General features: G+C 39.0%; 1 protein-coding gene across 5 annotated transcripts in view; it reads right to left on the bottom strand.

The window, feature by feature from the left end:
* Positions 1–27,410, bottom strand: part of LOC149319479 (interleukin-1 receptor accessory protein-like 1) — a 1,062,352-nt gene that overhangs the window by 947,454 nt on the left and 87,488 nt on the right. The window contains exon 2 of one of the 5 annotated variants that reach the window (XM_089511794.1): positions 24,557–24,579. The exons of the other annotated variants lie outside the window; for them this stretch is intronic. The gene's annotated coding sequence lies outside the window, so the exon portion shown is untranslated. The remainder of the gene's footprint in view (positions 1–24,556; positions 24,580–27,410) is intronic. 5 annotated transcript variants of the gene reach the window in all.

Genomic DNA, 27,410 nt, shown 5'->3' with positions numbered 1-27,410 from the left:
CTCGTGACCACTGCAAAAGATCTATCTGACAAATAAGATTTAAACCAATCAAGAATGGAGTTTGAGAACTCGAGGTCAGAAAGTATATCAATTAAAAGACAGTGATCCATGGTGTTGAAGCCTCTAGCAGTGGGATATGTAAACTAAGAAATCCAGTTTAATAGATTGAACAAAAGGAGACTGGTCTGAATAGCAAAATTCCATGGACATTCATAATATTCAGGCTTGCATAGGCTTATAACATACAATACTCTGGGGGGATAATTGAGATTTCAAATTATAATTTCCATGGCAGCAGTAACAATAGCTGCTCATTTTTAACAATACAGTTTCTAAAGCAACCTTGTTGTATTCATTCTCTTTTGTTCCAGAAAGAGGCTTAGATGTCCATAACTGTTGGTGCACCCACACACATATGTAATGGTCTGAAGGAAAGTAAAACAAGAATACTTAGTGAATGAGTGGGCTCCATAACCACTGAAGAACACCAGCAACAATGATTAACCTGTTTGACCAAATGCTGCCATTTAGCAATGCAATTCATACAATCATACAGTTGGAAGAGACCACAAGAGCCATCCAGCCTAACCCCTTGCCATTGAGGAATACAGAACAAAAGTACTCTACACAGATGGCAGCCCAGCCTCTGTTCAAAAACCTGGTAAGAAGGAGACTCCACCACACTCTGAGGCAGTGTATTCCACTGTTAAACAGCATTTGTCTTCAGGAAGTTCTTCCTAATGTTTAGGTAGAACTATTCTTTAGGAAACTATTCATATACAAGTGAAAATCTCCCTTGGTAATAATGTCGGTGGAAAGTTACACCTGTGCACCCTGTTATAGCTGTAAATACTTAAGAAGAGAATAAGTCCTACCGGTCCAGACCTATCCAGTATGGCATTCTTATTTCCAATATCAGTGAACCAGGTGCTGATAGGGTCTCTCCCCAAAAAGAGCACATTGAGAACAGCCCTCTCCCACTGCTTTATCCAAGCAGAAAGTATTAGAACATATACTTCTGCTCCTGAAATATCTTAATGAGTAGAAGCCTTTGAAAGCTATGGATGTGTCTACATTGAGAACAACCACTTCATCTGCCATTAATAGACAGCCCTGAGATCAATATCATGAGAAAAAGAATAACTTTACCCTAATTTTCTCTATTCCATGCATCATTTTATACAGTTCTACTATGCTTCTATCAAGGACAAGGAAAATCTTCAAAATGCTATTTAAAAAATCCATTTCCTCAACTACAAGGTTATCATTTTTCTATATTTGAATCAGTTTGTGAATGTGGCAACCTTAATTTAAAAATTTACCACAAAAATGAATGTACGAGGGTCATTCAATAAATACTTAGCCTTCAAAAGAAAAACGAAAATTTTTGAAAAGTGGCAACTTATTTTTCAACATAGTCTCCTTTTAGCTCGATACACTTGGCCCAGCGATGCTCCAACTTTTTCAACCCGTCTGAAAAATACATTTTCCCGAGGTCTGCAAAATAGGCCTCTGTGGCAGCGATGACCTCCTCATTCAACCCAAATCTTTTCCCAGTGAGTGACTTTTTCAGGTTTGGAAACAAAAAGAAGTCACAGGGGGTCAAATCTGGAGAATACGGTGGATGGGGCAGCAATTTGTAGCCCAATTCGACCAATTTGGCCATGGAGACCGCGGAGGTGTGAGCCGGCGCGTTGTTGTGGTGGAACAACACTTTTTTCTTCGCCAAACGGGGCTGTTTTTAATTCAATTCGGCGTCGAATCAGCCCAATAAGTCGGCATAGTAGAGCCCCGTGACTGTTTTACCCTTCTCGAGGTAATCGATGAGGATCACACCTTGTGAATCCCAAAAAATGGTGGCCATCACCTTTCCGGCCGATAGAACAGTCTTCGCCTTCTTCGGAGCACATTCGCCGGGTAAAGTCCACTGTTTCAACTGTTACTTGGTCTCTGGTGTGTACTAGTGAATCCATGTTTCATCGACGGTCATGAAATGATGCAAGAATGCCGCCGGATTGCGCTTAAACAACGCCAAACACGTCGCTGATGTGGTCTCACGGTTGCGCTTGTTGTCCAGTGTGAGCAAACGTGGCACCTATCGCGCCGACAGCTTTCTCATGCCCAGTTCTTCGTGTAAACTATGATGCACCATTCCTTCTGTGATGCCTACAGTCTCAGCTATCTCACGAACCTTCAATCGGCGGTCTGCCAACACGAAATCGTGGATTTTTTTACGTTTTACTCTGTAGTAGTCATTTTCGGGGCACCTGGGCGTGGCTCATCAAAAACCGACGTGCGGCCACGAACAAACTCGTTGAACCAATTCTTGACTGTCACCATCGAAGGAGAAGAGTCACCGTACACAGCATCCAAGCGCTCTTTGATTTCGCAGCGCGTTTTCCCTTCCAAAAACAAGAATCGAATCACCGAACGATACTGCTCTTTTTCCATTTTTATAAAACCGACCAACACGCTTGCTTCCAAAGGCTATCAAAACAAAACAAATGAAGGGAATTGTCTGAAACTTTGACAGTAGGCTTGTAAAAGAATGTACTGCACAATGGTAAAACTTTTGTAACAGCAGCGCCATCGGGCGGTGAGGCTAAGTACTTGTCGAATGACCCTCGTACATATTTCCACACTTTCTCACACATTTTTATATTTAAACATATTTTATGTAATTTTTTCCTGGTGAGTGCACTTTTTGCAAACATTTCATCATTATATAATGAGCTTTTGTGAACTTATTCCCTACTATAAACATTTTTGTTTGCACTTTTTCTTAAAATATGCATTCCTGTGTGCACTTTTGGTTGCAAACTGGATTGCAATATTTTTGAGATTTCTCACTATTTATGTGTTCTGGTTTGCATATACCACACTTTTTATCTTTTGAAATTTTATTTATTAAAAACAACAAAAAACAACAAAGATTAATATGAAAAAAGTAGAATAGAACAAAAACATTGGAGTTGAGTTATTCTTTCTTGGTCTTGAAATACAAAGCAAATTCCTTTATAATTATTTGTTCTATTAAATTAGTCTTTTCCAGATGGACCCATGTGTGAATGGAATATGGCTGCTTTCCTCATTAATTCAATTTACTTAAGGAATAAATGGGAACCACATTACCTTGAAGATATCTTCTTTTGTTAGGCTTTCTGATAGTGCTGAATTCCAAATCTTTTAGACCATACAGTAGCTCTAAAATAACTACCCTACTGCAGAATTCTTCCAATTGCTGCAATTACCTGTCTGGCTGCTTATAAGAGAAAGGAAAGGAAATCTTTGTATATTATTTACTTATTTGTGACCCTAAATAAATTTATTAGTGCCAATCCTGGACCATGGGTGATGTGATTTCTGGTTGTATATCCTGCCAGAATCCTTCCTTTGCTGGACTGTTCCACCATGTATGAAGGTAGGACCCTTTCACTTTCCTTCTTGTGTGCTGAAAGTGAAGCATTCTCAGCCAGCACTCCAAGCAATAAATGGAACTGGGAAAATTATACCTGCTGTCTATAATCATGGACTGGAGACAACAGGAATTCCTCCCCTGGCTAGATTATATTCAGGCTGAGTATGGATTAAGCTGGTAGGATGAAAGTTCCTGTCCACATAGTAAAGACCATGGTCCCCCAGCATGGTAGGCCTCCAACATGCCAATGCAATGACTTGTTCTCTCCTCTGTAGACAAATGAAGGGAGATACAGTGGTCCTGCAGATGGGGCAAAAGGTGCGGCCAGATACCATTCTTGCCCCTATCGGAGCAAGACCATGGTGACCACATGGGCCCACGCTCAATCTGGGCAGCTGGCAAAATCCCAAACAGGATGCCAGCAAAGAGCCCTTTTTCCAGCCACCTTTTCCTGGCTGGGTGCTTTTTCTGTGTGGCTTTTGACCACTGTGGAGCAGGGATGTAACCGGGGGTGGGGGGTTCTTGGGGTCCAGATCCCCCCTTCCATTAGAAAAATGAATGGTGTGTGCTGCTGCGCCACTGCACCCAAGCCTCATTATAATGGTGGCACTTAGTCTGGACCCCCCTTCCTAAAATCCTGGCTACGTCCCTGTGTGGAGGTATACATCATATAAATGCCCATCTGCTCTTTCTTGCCCATCTGTTTTGGACCATAGTCCCACATGCTATGTGGTGGTCCAAAAACTTTTCTTAAAAAGCCCAACGTGTTTCGGCCTTATCACCAATTGGTCTTCTTCAGGGGCTAGTATCAGAAATGTCTTGAGTTGCAGTCTGCACTCAGTCCTTCTGTGTATTAGAAGGAAGTAAGAGTGCAGACTGCAACTCTAAAAATTTCCGATAACAGCCCCTGATGATGGCCAATTGGTGATAAGGCCAAAACATGTTGGGATTTTTGAGAAATAGAAGTTTTTGAACCATAACATGGAATCTGAGACTTTGTCTCCTTTCATTCTTCTATTGTGAATATGTGTTTTCCAGTTTTTTATGTAGTTCTCTTCCCCACCTCAGCCACTCCACTTTTCTACCCCTACCATTCCAATTAAACATGTTCTGTATATTCCTTTCTATGGCCTGTTACAGACTGCCAAAATAAAGCTGCTTTGGGTCTCTTTGGAGGTATGCTGTTTAAATGATGCATGGGTCCTAAGAATCTGGAATCCGCACCAAAGCTGCACTCCAGTGCTTAGGAATGGAGTGTGGCTTTGGCGCAACCTCTGGACTCTTAGGACCCATGCATCATTTAAATAGCATACCTCCAAAGAGACCCGAAGCAGCTTTATTTTGGCAGTCTGTAACAGGCCAATAGTTCTTTTAATTAGGCAGTAGTACTGAATGCTACCTTAGTGTGCATTCTTGCCTTGTTGACAGAAGAAGAGGAAGATATAGAAGGGTTACACTCAGAAGGTAAGGCTTGCAAATAAGACAGACAAGAATCCAAGGAGCAGTGTGTTTGTGATGTGTGGGGGACAGAGACAAGCAGACAGACAGAAGAATGCATATATGGTATGTTTGCAGTGAAAAGCTAGACAAACATGATTAGAACCACAAATCACAGCCTTTGGTGTGCTCGGAAGGTTGGGGGGGGGGCACAGGCAAAGTATATAACCTTGAGCTTGGTTTGTTAAAAAGTATGAAAGGAACAGGATGAAATAGAGTTAGAGCAGTCAGAGACAGAGTGAAGATCAGTTAGCAAGAGAGGGAGTGCTATATCTGAATAGGGTTTTGGGATTTGGAAATGTAGAACAAGTTCTGAAAAAAATGCATGTTTAAGTTAATCATTATATAACAAATTGGTATTCATTTTATTTTCTACATCTGTGTCTGACTTTTTCCATTTAAGAATTGAAACTGAAAACTGTTTATTACACTGACCACAGTGATCAACACAGTTACATGTCCAGAATAACTGTCATCAAGGAAGGAATCCTAAGGGTAAAAGGGCAAGATGAGTGATTGGACCTCAGCAGTTGGAACTGTGCAGCCAACCTGGGTTGGAGTTCATCATTGTATGAAAAACAGGAAAGGTACCTGGATGAATTGAAACTAATGTAAAAAGCCAGTAGGCTGTATTGTGACCTGACACATCAGGGAATTCTAAAAGGCAGCACTGGAGAGATGGGCAGCAGGAAAGATGGGGAAAGGACTAGCAGGATAATGATGAATGAGAAACAGCAGATGAGTGAGTGGAAGAATTAGGATGCATGATAAGCAGAGATACGGAGAGAGAAGAATTTTTTTTTTAAAGTTAGTGCGAATGAAGAAGAGGGAGGAGGCATCAAAGTCTAGTATGCAGGAAAGCTTTTTTAAAAGTCCATTGGATTAGAACTGCATATTACAAATATTATTTATTTGTCTATATCAAATGACCACCTGTCTGTGTCTTATTTTCCATAAATGACATATACTTAAAAATATAAATTCATGGATGTTTTTACTGTGATGGACTGATATGTGGAATATATCACACTACATATTGGCTTTGCATTATATAGGCAAATGTATAATATGGACAATTATATTCCTCTCTTTAAATCAGTAGCAGTGTGTTATTTTGAAAGCAGTGGGCTATTTTGGATAATACTGGACACTGCGGACAGGCTGGAAAACAGTGACCTCTAGGGGACAACATTGCTCTAACTAGGTTCCTCCAGATTTTTGATTTCTGTTCTTATAATTTGAATCCATTGATTCGCTTTCTAGTCTCCGGAACAGCAGTGAACAAGCTCACTCCATCTTCTGCCTGACATCCCTTTATATATTTAATATGGCAATCATGTTTCCATTCAGCTTTTTCTTGTCCAAACTAAACATATTCAGTTCCCCAAGTCATTCTTTATAAGACTTGACTTTCAGACCTTTGATCATCTTGGTCACCTTTCCATGAACACATTTCAGCTTGTCATTGAGAAGCTCCTGATGTTCAATGTATGAGTCATGGAGTGAAAAGTCCACAAACAAATGAGATGTAGGAAATCTTCTTGATTTGATATTTCAACTACAGTACTTCCTAAAAGGACTATGCAGAAGTCCTTTTTTATGAATTAGAGACCCCAAAATCACTGTTTTAATGACTATTTACAAAACTGCAGTTTCTGTTCCTTCCAAGAAGTTAGTTCTCATGTAGTTACAATTCCTGTGCATAGGAAGGAAGGCACACAGTTTCTTTAATGTTAACATAGCAGCACATACATAAGTCATCTATTTTACTCCAGTAAATATAAATTCCTGAGTCACAATCATCACCATATGTTAAAATACTGTAATGTGATGCATTTATGGAAGAGGAGAAAAGCATAGTGATGGTGATTTAATAGAATGGAACACTGCAGCATGCACTCTTAAGCAAAACAGGCTAGCAAGAATGAATAAACAAGGAGTGAGAAAAATGAACCAATGCAATATAAAAAGGTCCCCTGGTTTCCTGGGAAACACAAGTCAAAGATTACAATGATCACAGCTGAGTTAGGCCTTTCAAATGAAAAACAAGCAAAATGCCGCCATGGCAGACCAGAAATGCCACAGTCTACTCTGACTGTTAAAACGGCAACAATAAAAAAAGTAACTATCAGGCTTTTGCAGATTCAGTGGATACAGCTAAAACTAATCCATACTAGCATGATCTGAATTTTGGAAATAAATCACAGTTGTTCAAAAGTGGGATAGCTTCACAGAGAACATTAGGTCTGAGAATTAGATCATTATCAATAAACACTGGAAACTGGGAAATTTATTCATTACTGCCAGCACTAATAACTGGAATACCAACCTGTTTTTGGAATACTGCAGTGGTCTACAGGTACCCACCCCACAATCTCCTACTCCTGTTTGCTATTATTTGCACATTGTGTTCCACCCTCAACTCCTGTCAGAAATTTGCACATTCTTCCATTTTAACAAGAACTCCGTTCCTTTTCTGGTTAGTGGCTGCTGCTATGCAACTACAATTATCTCTCTTTCTGTCCTGCTCCCAGGATTTTGAGCTGGCATGATTCCTATTCTCTATGTAAATGCTTAGAATTCTCAACAGAAACAAACAAACTCCAATCTGTCACCAAATCAGATAGCCATTAAAACAAGAAGTCTATTGGAAAATAATATCCCACTGGATTACCAAAATTTATCTGATTGGGTTTCCCAAGACAGCCAGAACATCATGTCTCTTTAATGCAGGAGTGTTTAAGGATACCACAGTCAACAAAATTACTCAGTCTGCTTTTACTTGAGGCATTGTTTTATTTTGCATTCCACCTCACTGTCCTTAAAGCTAGAATGTGGGAATCAGAGCAGAGGAGGCAAACAAATAAGTGTGCACATGTACACACAGAGAAACATACATGTGTACAAAGAGAAACACACATATATGTGTGCAATGAATGCTTGTCACATTCCTATCAGCTGTATGTCCAGTATACTGTAATGCTAGCCAGCTCAAGCATTTTGCCAAAAGACCATGTCTAAATAGCCTGAATGAAGACAAGACACAGCAGATGCAGTGCACTTGTTTACTAACCCAGCACAAGTACGGAAGGAGGCTATCAGATGGATTACATTCTTAATGTCATGGTGACAATTTCTAATCATTCTACTTCTCTTTGTTGTCTGTTCTCTTTGTGGAGAACAATCTACAATCTGCTGCCCACAAGCACAAATAGGTCATGAGTAGCATAGACTTGATAGCAATTCTTTGTAAAGAAAGAAATATGAATGTGAAAATAAGTTAGTTTACTTCTCAGAATGTTTCTTGAAATTCTATTGATAAACTTGAGTTTATCTTATATCTACATTTCCCTTTCCTGTATAGACATTCATGTGTATTTTGGAAAAGGAGCTCTAGGGCATTTCTGTTTTTGATGAAATGAGTACATATATTTCATATATATAAAAAACATTCCATTTAATAAATCTTATTTATACAAAATAACCTAAAGGACACATTTTAGTTGTATGTATTTGAAAAAAACTATCTAGGATTTTGTAAGCATCATCCCTCTTAAAAAAAAAAGAACTCTTCAGTCCTCCTAGATGTTCAGATATCCGAGGCAAAATGTGTTTCTCCATTCTGTTGCCACTCTAGAGAGGTGCAAAATTGATAGTTCCATATGGAAATGTGAATCCAATCAAGTTCTTTTCCATCCTTAGAGAGAAAAATGTGGTTGACTGAGATACTTTGCAAAAAAGATTTTGGAAGGGAAATTCTTGTGAAGCATGTCCAATACATTGTTGCGTTGCTTTCAGTACAGTTTTGGTTGGCTGCCAAAAATGACATCAATTCCACTCTTAACAAAGGAAGACATTGTCAGGACTACTGTTAATGATGCTCAGATTTCCTCACTTCTTTTCTTCTCATAACAGCAAGAAATCGTATAATTTTAGTTAATTAGCCAGCTTTTTCGTGAGAACAGATACTGTAAACAGAAGTTCAGAAAAAAGTTCCAAAGCACAGCACACAAAAATAAATGCCTATTAAAAATACACCAATGCATTGTTGGCTAACAATTCTATAGAAAATGTTTATCCATTCAAAACTGTCTCCCTTTCTTAGGCTTGATGTTGCCAGTTTATATAGTCACACAGTAGAAGTATTTGAAGTGAATATCTGTAGTGCAAAGTTCAAACAAGTAGTTTTCTTTCAACAATGTAATTGGAGTGATTCCTAAAATCTGAAAGTAATCTCATTACATTAAAATGAATGGGTTACTTGGTTCAGAAATAGTTTGAGTAGTGCTATTACATTCATATGCAAACTTGTATGAGAAAAAGCACTTATTCATAAATGTTCAGCATTCACATAATGCAGGATTAGATGCAAAGAAAGGAGGCATGAAAATTGGAGAAACTAACATCAACAATTTGAGATGTACAGATGATACTGTATTACTAGCAGAAAACAGTAAGACTTAGAACGATGACTGAAGAAAGTCAAGGAAGAGAGTGCAAAGGCAGGTTTATAGCTGAATATACCAAAAATAATGACCATAGTTGATTTACATAACTTTACAGTAGATGATGAAAATATTGAAATAGTTCAGAATTTTCCATACTCAGTCATTAATCAGAATGGAGACCGTGGTCAAGAAACCAAAACAAGACTATGACTTGGAAAGACAGCTATGAATGAACTACACAAGATTCTGAAGTGGCAAGATATATAATTGAATACTAAAGTTAGAACTGTCCATGCCATTGTATTTCCCATTTCTGTGTATGGCTTTGAAAGCTAGACAGTGAAGAAAGGTGATAGAAAGAAAATGGACTCATTTGAAATGTAGTACTGAAGAACAGTTCTGTGGATACTGTGAATAGCTAAAAAAAAAAAAAATAGATCCAAGAACAAATCAAGCCTGAATTCAACCTAGGAACCAAGATGACTAAACAGACACTGTTATACTTTTGTTATATCATGAGAAGACACTAATATCAGTATAAAAGACAATAATGCTTGGTTAGATAGAAGACAGTAGGAAAAGACAAAGACTTCATTGCTCTGTGTCTCTGAAGCAGCAGAAAACAAGCCTGCTCCATCTTCAATATGACAATATCTCAGATATTTAAATATGGCTATCATGTCACTTCTTAACCTTCTCTTCTCCAGGCTAAACATATCCAGCTACCTAAGTCACTCCTCATAGGGCATGGTTTCCATTCTATCATTTTTGTCACCCTCCTCTGGGCATGTTCCAGCTTGCCAATATGCTTCTTGAATTATGGTGCTCAGAACTGGACACAGTATACTAAGTAAGGTCTGACAAAAGTAGAATATAGTGATATTATTACTTCCTTCAATCTAGACATTATACTGCTATTGATGTAGCATAGAATCACACTGGCTTTTTTAGCTGCTGCATCACACTCTTGAATCATATTCAGCCTGTGGTCCAAAAAGACTCTTAGATACTTTTTGCATGTACTGGTGTCAATCAAGTATCACCCAGTCTATATTTGGATTTCATTAATTTTTTTCTGCCTACGTTTAGTACCTTACATATCTTCCTGTTGAAACTCATTTTGTTAGTTTAGGCCCAGCTCTCTAATCTGTTAAGGTCATTTTGAATTTGGAACCTGTCCTCTAGGATATTTGTCCACACAAAAATATAGTTCAGGCATTCAAATAAAATGGACAGGAAGAGATACCAAAGGAATATGAGCAACACAAATATACGAGTTCTAGGTGTGAATGATTTTCAGTCAGTTCTATCCTGTCCAAAATTTGGGAACTGAAGGGAAATTTTATAAGGTGACAGCAGAATCCATATTTGATAGGGCAAGACTCTCCTAGACCAACTGTTAAAGGACTACGGAGAGGCAATACGAGTAACAAAGAATTCGTTCTATGGTGCTCGTATTGCGTCCGCTGAGTCGCGTCCGGCAGAGTTGTTCAGGGTGGTTAGGGAGCTAACTCAGCTCCCTTCCACCCCGAACCAGATCCTTGATCCTTCTAAGGCCTGCTGTGACTTGTTTAACGACTTTTTTGCGGATAAAACTTCTCGTATAAGCGAAAGTCTGAACGCCGACATTATTGCAGAACCTGGGGTAGAAGTGTCCAGAGCCTCCGTGGACTATGTTAAACTGGATCAGTTTGAGTTGGTGAGTACTGAGGATGTGGACAAGATCCTTGGAAGTGTTCGGAAGACAACCTGCTCTCTTGATCCCTGTCCCTCGTGGTTAGCGGCCCAGGGGGGACCGGTGGTAACATTATTGTTGCGCCGGATAATTAATTCATCTTTGAGGGATGGGCTATTTCCATCGGATCTTAAATTGGCCATTGTAAAACCGATCCTAAAAAAACCCTCCCTCGACCCCCTGGTACATAATAATTATCGGCCTGTCTCGCTGCTACCATTTTTGGGAAAGGTGATCGAGAGGGCGGTTGCTATCCAGCTTCAGGCGGTCTTGGATGAAACGGATTATCTAGACCCATTTCAAACTGGCTTCCGGGCGGGTTACGGGGTTGAGACGGCCATGGTCGCCTTGGTCGATGATCTCCGTCTGAGCATCGACGGGGGAAGCGTGTCCCTGCTGGTGCTTTTGGACATCTCAGCGGCTTTCGATACCATAGACCATGGTATCCTTCTGGGACGCCTGGCAGAGGTGGGGATCGGGGGCACTGCGCTCCAGTGGTTCCGCTCCTACCTCTCCGGGAGGTCCCAGATGGTGCAGCTGGGAGACGTGTGCTCCAATGAGAGGCCCCTTAAAACCGGGGTCCCTCAAGGGGCCATTCTGTCTCCCATGCTATTTAACATTTACATGAAACCGCTGGGACAGATCATCCGGAGACATGGGGCGCGGGTTTATCAGTACGCTGATGATACCCAAATCATTTTCTCTATGTCTCCGACTGATGCAGTGACTGGGGATGGCGTCTCTCCTCTCGTGGCCTGTCTAGAGTCAGTAATGGGCTGGATGAGGGAAAACCGACTCAAGCTGAATCCAGAGAAAACGGAGGTACTAGTGATAGGTTCTCCTGGTCCAGGAATGGAGGTGGTTCCACCTGTCCTGAACGGGGTCACGCTCCCTGTGAAGGACTCCGTGCGCAGTCTGGGGGTGCTTCTTGACTCGTCGCTTCACCTGACTGCTCAGGTGAATGCGACGGTCAAGAGCACCTGTTATCAGCTTCGGCTGATTCGCCAGCTGCGCCCATACCTGGCCCAGAGGGACCTAGAAACTGTTGTACATGCTCTGGTAACTTCAAGATTGGATTTCTGCAACGCACTCTACATGGGGCAACCCTTATACAAAACTCGGAAGCTGCAAATGTTGCAGAACATGGCAGCCCGGCTGGTCACTGGTGCTCCCAGGACCAGCCATATAACACCGGTTTTAAAAGATCTCCATTGGCTGCCCATTCGCTTCCGAGCTCAATATAAGGTGTTGGTAATTACCTATAAAGCCCTAAATGGCTTGGGCCCAGGATACCTAAAGGACCGCCTCTCCCCATACATTCCGCCTCGCACCCTCAGAACGACTGGGCAGCAGCTACTGAAGGTGCCTGGGGCTAGGTTAACCTCCACTTCTCGGAGGACGTTCTCCATAGCTGCCCCAGCCCTTTGGAATGCGCTGCCCACAGAGCTCCGCTCGTCTACTACCCTGGCCCAATTTAGGAAGGACCTTAAAACCTTCCTATTCCAACAGGCATTCCCTGAATAAATATCCTGTGGGCCTCCCTCCTCTTTCGTGGCCAAGAGGTTGGGCTATGGGGCTTTTTTATTGTTGGTTTATGTGTATTTTTTAGCGTGTATTTTAATTGGTTGTATTTTAACATGTTGTAAGCCGCCCTGATCGAAGGAAGGGCGGCATATAAATAAAAAGTTTATTTATTATATTATTTTTAATATCATAATTTTACCCAACCATAGCTATATACCAGTGTATAAACGTTTCTGTTGCAGCAGTGGGTGGTCCTCTAGTTGTTGTTGCTGTTCATTGTTGTTGCAGTTCTAAGACCTATTATTTACTCATAAATGCAGTCTATTTCATTTTTAAGGAATATATTTATATAAACCATTTTTAGGGTCTTATCATTTCTTGTAGTTCCTTGTAGAACTGGAAATTCAGTTATTTTTCTCTCCTTGTGACTTAGGCAAACTTCTCTACTTACTTGTCTCTTGTATACAAACTACCAAGGTTACAGCAAAAGGTAACCAATTCAGGCATACTCTTTGATTTATCACAGCATGTGTATTGTCAAGAGTCACAAGTTTCCTTTTTTATCCCCAAGTATGCTACACAAATCACCTTCTCTACAAAAATTCACCAGTCTCAACTAGTAAGTAGTGACAGCATATATTCAATTTATTTGGACAACACCACACTGCAACATAATTATTCCTAGAAGACATGACGTGAAATGCTTGCTAGGAAGCTGGGAGCTTACAACAGTGCAGTGAGCCAACAAACAAAGAAACAAACAAACAAAAACATGGTAGCTAAATGGTTATCAAATGATCTTAACCTTTATTTCCCCATCTTGAGTAAAAGATTAATCTTAAATGCAAGGGATGAAGAGCTGTGGCCTTCCAAATGTTTTGAAACTTCCCAAACCAATTGCATAATTCCTGGCTTGATCTGCTCTAGGACATATTTGTTTGTCTTATTGGCTGTCCATGGAATCCTAAGCACTCTTCTCCAGTACACATCTCAAATTAATGGATTTTCCTCCTGTCTTCTTTCTTAACTATCCAGCTCTCACATCCATACATGGTAATAGGAAATACAATGTTGTCTATGATTTTAACTTTTGTGCTGAATTGTATGCCTTTGTATTCTGGGATCTTTTCTAGTTCTTTCATAGCCACCCTTCCCATTCTTAATCTGCTTCTGATTTCCTGACTGCAGTCCCCGTTCCGATCAATGTTTGATCCCAGGTATGAGAACTTTTTTACTATTTCTATTTCCTCCTTGTCTAGTTTGAATGTGTGTAAGTTCTCTGTGGTCATTATTTTTGTTTTCTTTATGTTCAACAGTAAGCCTGCCTTTGTACTTTCTTCTTTGATCTTCCTTAGTAGTTGTTCTATGTCTGTGAGATTTTCTGCTAGTATTATGGTGTTGTCAGCATATCTCAGATTACTGATATTTCTTCCTTCTATTTTCACTCCTCGCTCATCTGTGTCCAAGCCTGCTTTCCTTATAATATATTCTGCATATAAGGTGAATAGGTAGGGTGATAGGATGCAGCCTTCTCAGACCCCTTGTCCCAATCGGGAACCAATCTGTTTCTTCATGTTCTGTACTGATAGTAGCCTCTTGTCCAGAGTACAGATTCCTCATTAGGACTGTCAGATGTGTTGGCACTTCCATGTCATAAAGGTATTCTATAGCCTTTCACGATTATGCAGTCAAAGGCTTTGTTATAGTCTATAAAGCATATGCTGATTTTCTTTTGGATCCCTGCTGTGCTCCATTAGCCATTGTATTTTTGCGATGTGGTCCCTAGTGCTTCTTCCTTTCCTGAACCCTGCTTGGACCTCTGGGATTTCTCTCTCCCTGTATGGTTGAAGTCTATGTTGCAGTATTTTGAGCATAATTTTACTTGCATAGGAGATTAGTGCTATGGATTTATAATTGATGTAGTCTCTTGTGTCTCCTTTTTTGTGGATGGGGATATATTCTGATTTTTTCCATATCTGTTGACATATGATTAGCACTATAGTTGACTCTGTCAATGTGGATTGCAACAGTTCTATTGGAGTATCATCTGTTCCTTGAGGACTTCTTTTTTGCCATTTCTTTTATTGCAGCTTCCACCTCAGTTTTTAGAATTTGGGGTTCATCTTCATATGGCTCTTCATTCCATGTGTCCTTCATATTGTCATCTTTTTAATATAACTCTTCTGTGTATTGCATCCAACATCTTTTTATTCCTTCCTGGACTTGAATTATATTATTTTTATTGTCATAGAGCATCCCAGTCCTTGGTCTGAACTTTCCTTGGATTTCCTGAATCTTGTGGGATAGGTCTCTCATTCTTCCTTTTTTGTTGTTGTCTTCTATTTCTCTGCATTGGTCATTGTAGTAATTTTCCTTATCTTCTGACATTCCTCTTGATCTGCTGTTTCTTCATTTTTTTCCACTTTTTAATTCACCATCTTCCTCCTCAGTTTCTTTCTGTTCATCACTCGGTGTCTTCATTCTGGATTTGTCATGTAGTACTTTTTCTCGTTATTTCTCACTTTTCTTAGGAAGTCCTTGGCTTTCTGTATGGTCTTGATTCTTATCCTCCTTTGTTTATATAAAATAGAAACTCCTTCTGTTCTCTCCCACGTGTAAGGTATTTTCCTTTTCATAAATTCATAAGTCAAAAATTTATAGTCCTGTCTTTTTTGTAGTACCTCCAGTCCAGTATCTTTACAGATCTTGATTGCATTGTCTTCTATTCTCATCTCTTGTGAGTAGCTTTTTTGTAAAATTTGATCTCTCCATTTAGATCTTATAAAACAGATGACAACATCATGAGGTATTGCATTTCTCATCTCCTCTTTGGTTGTCTCAGCAAAGTTTGCTACTTCGGTCACAATCTTATCGAAGAGATGATCCTTTAATGTTTCTGGCACACCCTCTCAGCTTCAGACATCTCTTGCGATAATGTATCCACTGAAGCAAAATGTTGTTTTTATCTCTTTTCTGAATGTCACATAATTCTTTAGTTGTACCTTCCAGTTCTTCCATCTTATCCTTCAGTTTCTTTGTTTTTGTCTACAAACCCTCTATGTCTTTTGTAATTTTTTTTCTAGTTTCTAGCCAACAGTGTTGAGTTGATGATGCATGTCCCCTTTTGCTTCTTTCCTTGACATTTTCAATTCTTGCTTCATTTCTGAATGCATTTCATCTTTAAATTTTTAAATTCTTCTAAAAATATCATAGTAGGGTCTGGTGATTTGGAAGAGACAGCTATTGACCCTGTTCTTTAGGCAAATGATGTTACTTGAGTAGTTCTCTTTGCTAAAGTGGTCATTTTAACTTCATATTGTTTTTCTTCAAATCAAACAAAATTTATTTATTTTTGCTTTGCTAATCAATCTCTCCCTTCACTTTTGTTTTCATCAAAATTCATATAAGTATTCCTTTTCCTTTTATTTTTCACAAAATCTGTTCAATCAATTTTCTTTCCAATATTTCTATTGTTCTCCTAATTAAAATATCTTACTATTTAAACACATCTATTTGAGAACTATAATTCTTGCAAATTTCAATCAAATTTATAAGTTGCTTCTCTAATAACTGTATCCTACCCTAAAATTTCAAATTATTTCACTCAATAAACTCCTTCTATATTATTCAACAATGCAATACAGTAATAATAAACAGGCTGTCATTTTACCCCAACATCCAACTTAAAAGTTATAATTACCCAAATGATATTATATTATCTTTAAACAACAAGTTTTCACAAGTTTTACCCTCACTGTCAGAGAGCTCTGGTTACAAAGCAAACTGAAATTCCTAGAATTCCATAGCATTGGGCCATGACAGTGGTGTCAAACTGGATTATTTTTGCACTGGAGATGTAGTCTAACTGTATTTATTTTAACATTTGTAAATTGCGCTTGGTCCTAATAGTGGGAAAAAAGGAGGGTAGAAATAAATAAATAAATAAATAAATAAATAAATAAATAAATAACAATAAATTGTACACTAGCCTCTTACATTCTACTCTTCCTTTGATCTTTTGCTTTATCCTATTTTGTTCTTTTCCCTTTTGCTTTCCTGGACTTTGGAGTCACTGTATGCTACAACATGTTTGAGCACAACCCCTGTATCAATGATACAGACACAATGTCTGTATCACTGACCTAAGGAAACCCTCTCCCCAAAAAAGGATTTTTTAGTCTCTATTATGTTCATTTCACTTTATCTATAAATCCTTTTCTATATCAATTTTTGCTGATGTGTATTTTCTGTCAGAGTATTATTTCAATTGATATTGTTAAATATTTAATTTATTTATTAAGGCACCTCAGAGAACAGATCCTCTACCCATAGTTTAAACTGGAGAGACATGCATGACAATGTGGTAAATGTGCTGTGCAGTTATTGGCACATTAATCCACAAGTTGTGCAACTGGACATTTGAACAGGCATTTGTGAATATCAGATTCTTCAAAAGCATGGTGATGCAGGCCATTGAACTACTAGCAATATGTACTTCTGAAAATTCTGTTGCAGCCTTAATCCTCTGTTATTGGGCAAGGAACCTGCCAGAGAAGTGAAGCATGTACCATGCTAACCTCTTCAAATTCTTTTCAAATGTTCTCCTGCAGATATATGCGGTAACTTGGGAGCTTCAAGTTCAGATTTAGCAATTTCAGTCTACCGTTAAGCCAACTGTACCCCTGTTAGCCCTAGTTTTTTTAAAAGGCACATCTACTTTTTTCAGCAACTAATATTGGGAAAAATGTGAAAGAAACTAAATTAATTCATAATTACTTCACAAATGATGAGGCACTTAATAAGCTGGAAAATGTTCCCAGGAAAATGTAACACTAGGTGGAATTTGGAACAGGAGGGGGATGGGATGCACAATTTATTCTATTTCTTCTGTGTTAGTATTTTTAACCATTATGTGATTTAATTCTCAGCTTCATTAATCATTTTTACAGTTGTTGTTAAACTGTTCCTGTTACTCAGAGAAAATGAAAGTGAAGTAATTAAGAGACTAATAGTCACAGCATTTTGAGAGGAAAAAAAAATAATGGACCTGTTAATATGTTGCCTAAATTGGATGGCGTGTTAATTGGGTTGAGCTATTCAAGTAACAGAGTATATTCAGTTTTCTTTCAAAGGATTTCACAAGGCAAATATTTATGAATTTGATACATCTATACAAGAGATACTGAATTTCCGAGTCCTTGGCACAATTCATGCTCACTCCTACCGATAATACCAAATTTTGATTGACTAATAATTAAATAGGTTAAAGGTTGGCAAGCAAATTTAATACAGTCTGCCCTCCTTATCCATGGATTCAAGCATCCACAGCTTGAAAATATATATATTTTAAAAAGTATAAATTTCAAATAGCAAACCTTGATTTTGCATTTTATATAAAGGATATCATTTTGCTATGACATTATATTCAATGGGACTTGAGCATCCACGGATTTTGTTGTTGGCCCTATGGCTTTCTGGATTAAGTTAGTCCATCTGTACCACCTTTCTTACTCCCTTAAACATTACAGAGAATTGGTTTTTCCAATTAGTTATTTTATCTCCAGATATGTACAAAGTACAGACAGATACCTGCACAAGAACTCCAACCATCACCCAGGAAAATAAAGAAGCACAATCGAAACACTGGTAGACCAAGCAAAACGCACCTGCAAACCCCACTTCTTGGAAGATGAACTGAAACACCTGGCCTGGGCTCTACAAGCTAATGGTTATTCCACCTCAGACATCAGAATGGCTTCCAGGCCCAGGAAAACCCTGAGGAGTAAAGATAAGCAGCCATCCAAAGGGAAGGTATTTCTACCATATATCAAAGGAGTCACAGACAGAATAGGAAAGGTGGTGAGGAAGCACAACCTTCAAATGGTTTACAAACCGATGAAGAAAATCCAGCAAATGCTTTGCTCAGCCAAGAACCAGAGAGACCCTCTCACAGCCGCAGGAGTTTACCGCATACCATGCAGCTGCAGACAAGTCTACATGGGGACCACCAAACGCAGTGTGCAAACAAGAATCAAGGAACACAAGAGGCACTGCAGACTGGGCCATCCAGAAAAATCAGCAGTAGCAGAACATGCCACAAACCATCCTGGGCATAAAATACTGTTTGAAAACACTGAAATTCTGGACCACGCCAACCTCTATCATGTCAGGATGCACAGGGAAGCCATTGAAATCCACAAACACCTGGATAATTTCAACAGGAAAGAGGAAACCCTTAAAGTAAACAAGGTTTAATAGGATCCTATTACAGTGGACCCTTGTTATACCATGGGGTTTGGTTCCAAGATCCCCCGTGTATAACAAAATCCATGTATGCTCAAGTTCCATTAAATATAATGACATACCAAAATGGTATCCCTTATAAAAAATGGAAAATGAAGGTTTGATATTTGAAATTTATCCTTGTTTTGGACATTTTCAAACCGTGTATGTTTGAATCCGTGTATAAAAAAATGCGTGTATAAGAAGGGCCAACCGTATATGCATTAATTGCTGCAAGGTTAACCTATGCCAAATACCGGAAAAAGGAAGAATGTCCCACAATTGAAGAATGGCAACTCAAAATGATGGCTCTTTTTTAAATGGATAAATTAACATATCTGATCAAAAATGGAAATCTAGATATTTTTTATAAAGATTGGGAAATCTGGAAAGAATATATCTGAAAATGAAAAAAATGGAAAAGTATACCGGGCAATGGAAAAGTGATGTAAATAAATACTTGATTAACAGTAATAGCAACTACAGTAACAACTTACAGATAATGAACAGATGCTTAATTTTAGCATTTAGATAAGTATAGCAAATATATGGTATCATAGGTAAAATAAGATAGATAAATGTAAGGAAATTCCAATGAAAAAAATAGTTTAAAAGTAATGACGATAAGTTAAAAAAATATTGGTAAATAAAATTATAGATTGGATAAGAATTCAGTAAATAAAAGTTAAACAAACACTAGAGAAATTCAGCGGACGAGGAAGTGATATAAAGATCAAAACTTTGCAGAAAGTGTATTGGATGATGAATGATGGTTGTATTGTTTTTTTCTGTACTTAATGCTATATTTTCTGTATAGAAAAACTTTTTTTAATATTTAATAATAATTAAAAAAAAGTAAACAAGGTTTGGCTACCAGTCCTGAAAAATAGCAAGATAAAGGCTCAACAAATGCAAATGAGAAATCTCCCAGGAGACAATGATCCTCTTTTGCAGACCCTCCCACCCTGAGGCCTGCAATTAGCAACAGAACAATACACATGCAAAACACTCCTGCCTTCCAGGCCCACACACACACACACACACACACACACACACAATTCCTTTCCAGGCAAGCATTCTCTGAAGATGCTAGCCACAGATGCTGGTGAAACGTCAGGAAGAAACTCTTCTAGAACATAGCCACATAGCCCGAAAACCCCACAAAAACTATGGTAGCTTCAGCTTAGTCGTTTCTGGCTTAAAGCACAGAGTTGTGTATATCAGGGGAGAATATATATATATTACTCCCCTGATATACACATTTTAATGCATTTTAATGTGTATAGTTTGTACACATTGTTCCTGTTGAGTAAAACATTGTTGAGAAAGTTGTTGTTTTTTTCGGTTTTTTTTTTACACATATTGTTGTTTACTGTCATCAAATTGCCTTTGACTTGACAACCCTATGAATGTGAGAGCTCCAAAACACTCTGCAATCCATAGCCCTGGCTAGGCCAGACTAAGGGCCAGAACAGACCAGCAAGAAGGGGCAGCTTGAAGCTGCCCCCGCTGAAGATGGATTGGAACTGCAGCAAACACATGCCACAGGCCCAATCCACCTTGAACCTGGCCCAAATAGGAGTGGAAAAGATATCAGCTTTCCCAGCACCTCTGCAGCCCCAGGTTGGCTTGAAGATGTTCGAGCAGCGTGCAGCATGTAAACACCATGCCACCGGAGTGTCTCGAAACCACCTATGACTGGCCAGCTACCCGGCTGTCTGGCAGCTTCTGAACATCATTGGAACATGCAGCATGTAAATGTTGCACTCTGATGACACCTGGAAGTGGGCTTTTTCAGCCATCTGTTTTGGCCCTATGTGTCTTGGCTTTCTGGATTAGGTCAGTTCCTCTGTATCACCTTTCTTACTCCCTTGAACATTATAGAGAATTGTTTTTTCCAATTAGTTATTTTATCTCATGGTATGTCCAAAGTATGATAGCTTCAGTTTAGTCATTTCTGGCTTAAAGCACAGACTTCTTTCTGTGATTTTCGTACTAGTCACCTGTAAATTTTGCCAATACCAAAGCAATTTTGAAGTGATTGTTAATTTTTGGCTGCTTGGCATGCTGCTTTCATTTTGGCACTGTACTTCCATGACTAGGGCATCCTTCTAAAGCACCTACAGAATTTAACCAAAGAAAGCTGAAAACTATAGACCACTGAATGTACAGAGAGGTCAAGCAGAGACCATAGCATTAGTATTCAGATGTTGCTTGCTTTTTGCATCAGGATGGAAAGTACAGAGTTCGTTAAAAATTAGTTCAGATACAATAATGATAATGAAATGATAGAAGCAATTATTTTGGTTTATTCTAAGAGCAGTTCAGTTGGTGAGATGCAATAATGAAGCATAAGAAAACATTGGTGGGGGGAGGTTGCAGGGTAATTAGAGGATATCTTCTATAGCAGCCCAACATGTATTGTATTAGAAAACATTGCTTTAATTATACCCTGACCTTTTCCCAAAGTAAGGACTCCAGGTGGCTTCAGAAACCTCTGATACCAGCTTAGATCAACAAATATTTAAAGTGAGATCATATGGTTCAGTTTAACTTTAAAAAAAAACATGCTAAGAAAACAAATCAGATACCTAACAGCACCTAGAAACAATTGGGAGGCAGGTACCTAAAACACACATGGACTGTTAGTACACAGATTGATAGTAAAAATTATAACAAGAAAAGCAAGGAAACAGCTTCATTTATATATCGCTTCATACTGATATAGCAGTGTCTAAGCGGTTTACAACTGTAAGCTAACTGCCCCCAACAAGCTGCGTACTCATTTTAGTGATGTTGAAAGGATGCAAGCCTGAGTCAAGCTTGAGCCCCTTTGGCTAGAATTGAACTCGCAAACAGAACTGAGTCACACTATTAAACAACATGAGAGACTGGAAAATTAAAAGCAAAAGACGAGGAAAGACAATCAGCAACCACTCAAATCATAACCACAACTCACTAAATGATCTGTTACTCTCAACATCCGCAGAAGATAATTTACATCACACAATCCTCTCCATGAGTACTGAAAAGTGATTGAAGAGTCTTGGTGAGGTTCTTGTCCCAGATTTCCTTTTACAACTATCAGAGAGCAAAGCTTACGCCCCTCTCCATATTCTACCACATTGGCATTTTCCTTAAATGGTGGTATGGAAGACACATTGGTCTTTTCTTTGCTTATTTATTTATATCCAGATTTGTGGACTAATCAAAATTGTTTCATACTGTGCTGTTCTACTTCAGAACTGAGTCAGTCTAATCTGATTCCATCAGGGGATAGTCTAGATTGGCTTGTGCAGACTGATTCAAATTGGCCTGATTTCTTTCACAATTCAGGATTCAGCCAAACTGACTGAACAGTCACAATCCACAGTGACATATTCCTCCAGTGAACAAAGTGAGTGAGTATGTTTTTCTGTGTGAGAGAGGGGTCAGGGATGCTGAGGTCAATGAGACTCACTACGAAAATAATGTACGTTTGGCCATACCTATGGAATATTGGAGGTAAGGAATGAAGAAACTCTTGAAAAAGCCACCTAGGGAACAGGTTCAATAACTAAGAAAAATGCATCTAGATTCACACCTAGAGATTCATTCCAATGAATGTCACAGAAGAATTAAATATGCTTCTTATCTGGGGGAAAATGTGAATTTAGAGTTGTTCCTAAATTACAAAGGTTTCCATTAGAAAGTTTCCACATATATAAGGAGAGGGATGTGTATCATTTGCACATCTCCAATCTTAAGCAGTCCTGAGTAACACAAATTCAAACCATGCAAATATTGTCTTTGCCTCTGTTGCAGCAGTAATTCCATCTCATCATGATGTAATTAGAACATTCTAAACAGAGCTTCACTCAACCTCATTATTGCGCTATGAATTATTCTACTGATTTATATTTAGCAGCTACTTACACTTCTCAGGATTTTGTTTGTCATCCAGGTATGAGGAAATGTGAAAAGCACTTTAAAAGGTACTGCACTACTCTAATCTTCCCTAGGCAGCAGTACTTAGACATCCTCTAGTTGAAACTAACTGACAAAGTGTATTGACACATACTGTAGATGGCTACATGAGGTACGTCCCATTGGCCTAAACTCTCAGTTTGAAAGCAGATGGATTTATAAATTATGACCTTATTGTTTCAGAGATCTGAAGTAAACATAGCAATAACTAATATTTTATTTGTGGGTCTCATTTGTCTTTCTACCCATGTTCTATCCTATCCACTTTAAAGTTTGAAAATATATTTAATTTATATAGTATATACCAGTTATTTTTTTCCCTGGTTTCCTGAAGTTATAATGCTCTCCTGAAACACTCCCCATTAGAAGAGTGCTTGTTCTGTAGCTTGTGTACATGAACACAAGGCAGGAAAATGGAGATGCAAGATAGGAAAGGCAAGACCCAAATAGCTTCTACTGAAATCTGACAAAACCAGTGTAGAGGCAGCCAGGCAAGGGCAGGCTTTTTCTCACAAAAAATTTTTATACTCCAGATTTTATGCAGATATGGCACTGCCTGCCTCTACACTGGTTTTGTCAGATTTCAGGTTATAATTGGAAATATATAAGAAAAATATGAATAAAAATGTGTTGAATTTGCATTATTAGAGTTAGATTTGAGGAAGTGGAATAAGTGGACTCCTAGATGGCATGCCTACATAAAACCCAGCCAAATTGGAGATATTATAACACTTAGGTAATTCCCAGCCCAACTAGTGTCATATCAATTCTAAGGCCATTGTGTCTTCAAAATATGTACAGACACTTCTATACTATGTAACAAAAGCAAAAGTGTTGCTGAAGGCAAAGGGTTAGCATAGTGTGATCACATAATTGGATAAAGAAAGTTCTTGTCTACAAAAGCAAGAATTCTGCTTCCATCTCCCATGGCTCAGCCAAGGTGTGAGACTCGTAGAAGAGATACAGTGCGCCTGTGTTATATGCAGTTGCGCTTTATGGGGATTCCAGCATACGCTGGAAGCCGCACCAGAAGTAAGGGAGCCGCACGCCAGAAGGAAACAATGGTGTGTGCTCCCGCAGCATGTGCCCTGCGCACCACCGCCACGCCTCCGTGGGTACAAGCCCCATTCATTTGAATGGGGCTTGAGCATCCGCGTTTTTTCCTTTACGCCGGGGGTGTGTGTTCAGAATGGATCCCCCTCATAAGGGAAGGGAGGACTGTATGATCATATCGCTTTTTCCTGAAATGCCATGTCAAGGTGAAATGTTTATTATGACCTTTCTACAGTGAAAAATAACTTTTTGTACTGATTTTACAATGTCAATTAACATTACGTGTAATGTGCAGGTATCCATGACAATTTTCTTCAATGACAAGTCTACACTGCTGCATTAATTTTTTTAAAAGTTATTGTGGTCTTGTTTACTGTATTGTTTCAAACTTTGAAATGTGTTTCTACCTTGGTTTAAATGTTTTGAGCATTATTTTTAAAGGAAATAATTAATTAACAATTAAATAATTAAATAATTAATAAACAAAATAATACTTGACATTGTAGTTTTTTGAACACATATCAAATGATAAAATACTGTGGAAACACAACATAATATAATAGTACGTTATATATTGCTTATGATGTAAGAAAATACAGAATATAATAATAAAATAATAACTTAAACACTTACAGGTCAAGTCTTTATCTGGAATTCTGAAATAAAAAAAATTCAAATTTACGAAATATAAATGAATTTTTTGTTTAAACTTAGGTTCCATCTTGCCAAGATATCTGATTATGCATGTATATGCGAATACACTTATTCCAAAATTTTAAAAATCCAAAGTCCAAAACACATCTGGTCTCAATCATTTTAGATTAGGGACTCAACCTGTAATAAAATAATAATAATCATCATCATCATCATCATCATCATCATCATCATCATCATCATCATCATCATCATCATAGAATCATAGAGTTGGAAGAGACCACTAGGGCCATCCAGTCCAACCCCCTGCCATGCAGGAAATCCAATTCAAAGCATCCCTGACAGATGGCCATCCAGCCTCTGTTTAAAGACCTCCAAGGAAGGAGACTCTATCACCCTCTGAGGGAGTGCATTCCACTGTCGAACAGCCCTTACTGTCAGGAAGTTCCTCCTAATGTTCAGGTGGAATCTCTTTTCCTGTAGCTTGCATCCATTGTTCCGGGTCCTGTTCTCTGGAGCAGCAGAGAACAAGCTTGCTCCCTCTTCAATATGACATCCTTTCAAATATTTAAACAGGGCTATCATATCACCTCTTAACCTTCTTTTCTCCAGGCTAAACATCCCCAGCTCCCTAAGTCGTTCCTCATAGGGCATGGTTTCCAGACCCTTCACCATTTTTGTCGCCCTCCTTTGGACACGCTCCAGTTTCTCAATGTCCTTTCTGAATTGTGGTGCCCAGAACTGGACACAATATTCTAGGTGGGGCCTGACCAGAGCAGAATACAGTGGCACTATTACTTCTCTTGATCTAGACACTATACTTCTATTGATGCAGCCTAAAATAGCATTGGCCTTTTTAGCTGCCGCATCACACTGTTCACTCATGTTCAACTTGTGGTCTACTTGGACTCCTAGATCCCTTTCACACGTAGTTTCATTCAGCCAGGTGTCACCCATCCTATATCTGTGCATTTTATTTTTCCGCCCTAAGTGCAATACCTTACATTTCTCTGTGTTGAATTTCATTTTGTTAGCTTTGGCCCAGCTTTCTAGTCTATTCAGGTCATTTTGAATCTTGATCCTGTCCTCTGGGGTATTAGCTATTCCTCCTAATTTGGTGTCATCTGCAAATTTGATAAGTATGCTCCCAATTCTGTCATCCAGGTCATTGATAAAGATGTTGAATAGCACTGGGCCCAGGACAGAGCCCTGTGGGACCCCACTGGTCACTTCTCTCCAGGATGAAAAGGAGCCATTGTTGAGCACCCTTTGGGTTCGGCCGGTCAACCAATTACAGATCCATTTAACAGTTCCTTTGTCTAGCCCACATTTTACAAGCTTGTTTGCAAGAATGTCATGGGAAACCTTGTCAAAGGCCTTACTGAAATCAAGATATACTATATCCACAGCATTCCCTTCATCTACCAAGCTGGTAATTTTATCAAAGAAAGAGATTAGGTTTGTCTGGCATGACTTTTTTCTCTGAAACCCATGTTGACTTTTTGTGATTATGGCATTGCCTTCTAGATGTTCACAGACTCTCTGTTTAATGATCTGCTCCAGAATCTTTCCTGGTATTGATGTCAGACTAACTGGACGATAATTGTTGGGATCCTCTTTTTTCCCCTTTTTGAAGATGGGGACAACGTTTGCCCTCCTCCAGTCAGCTGGGATCTCTCCTGTTCTCCAGGAGTTTTCAAAGATTATTGCCAATGGCTCCGATATTACATTTGCCAGTTCTTTTAATACCCTTGGATGGAGTTCATCTGGTCCCGGAGACTTAAATTCATTTAGATTAATAAGGTGTTCCTCTACTATCTCTTTACTTATTCTGTGCTGAAATTCCCCTATTCTGTCCTCTGCTCCGTTATCCTCAGGTTGAGCACCCTTTGTCTTTTCTGAGAAGACTGAGGCAAAGAAGGTGTTGAGTAATTCTGCCTTTTCTCTATCTTCTGTTAGCATTTTGCCATCTTCTCCACGCAGTGACCCTACCGTTTCCTTCTTCTTCCTTTTGCTGCGGACATATCCAAAAAAGCCCTTTTTATTGTTCTTAACCTCTCTAGCAAGCCTGAGTTCATTCTGCGCTTTAGCTTTTCTGACTTTACCCCTACACATGCCTGCTATTTCTTTGAATTCCTTTTTTGTGATTTCCCCCTTTTTCCATTTCTTATACATGTTCCGTTTCAAACTTAGCTCAGTTGAAAGTTCCTTAGTCATCCATCCTGGTTTCTTGAGACACCTCCCGTTTTTCTTTCTCACTGGAACTGTTTGAAATTGTGCCTTCAGTATCTCTCTTTTGAGAAACTCCCATCCATCCTGAACTCCTTTATCTTTTAGTATTTCTGACCATGGAATCACCCTCAGTACTTCTCTAAGTTTACTGAAATTCGCTCTCCTAAAGTCTAGGATGCGTGTCTGACTATGCCTGGATTCTCCTTTCCACTGTATTACAAACTCCAGGAGAACATGGTCACTTCCACCTAATGATCCCACCACTTGCACCCCATTAACCAAGTCATCCTTGTTGGTTAGGATCAGATCTAAACTAGCTGACCCCCTTGGTGCCTCTTCCACCTTTTGGACCATGAAATTGTCTTCCAGGCAAGTGAGGAATTTGCTAGACCTTGAGGATTTTGCTGAGTTTGACTTCCAGCAAATATCAGGGTAGTTGAAGTCGCCCATTACTACTACATCTCTCCTTTCTGAGTGTGTGGTCATCTGTTCTAGAAAGGCATCATCCAATTCCTCAGTCTGACTTGGGGGTCTGTAGTAGACTCCCACTGTAACATCCTTGTTGTTTCCCTCCCCTTTGATTCTTATCCCCTTTGATTTA

This window comes from Sceloporus occidentalis, unplaced genomic scaffold, assembly GCF_023333645.1.
Source record: "Sceloporus occidentalis isolate IW3139 unplaced genomic scaffold, rSceOcc1.0.p SCAF_2, whole genome shotgun sequence".
NCBI lineage: Eukaryota > Metazoa > Chordata > Lepidosauria > Squamata > Phrynosomatidae > Sceloporus > Sceloporus occidentalis.
This window is presented reverse-complemented; position numbering and strand designations above follow the sequence as displayed.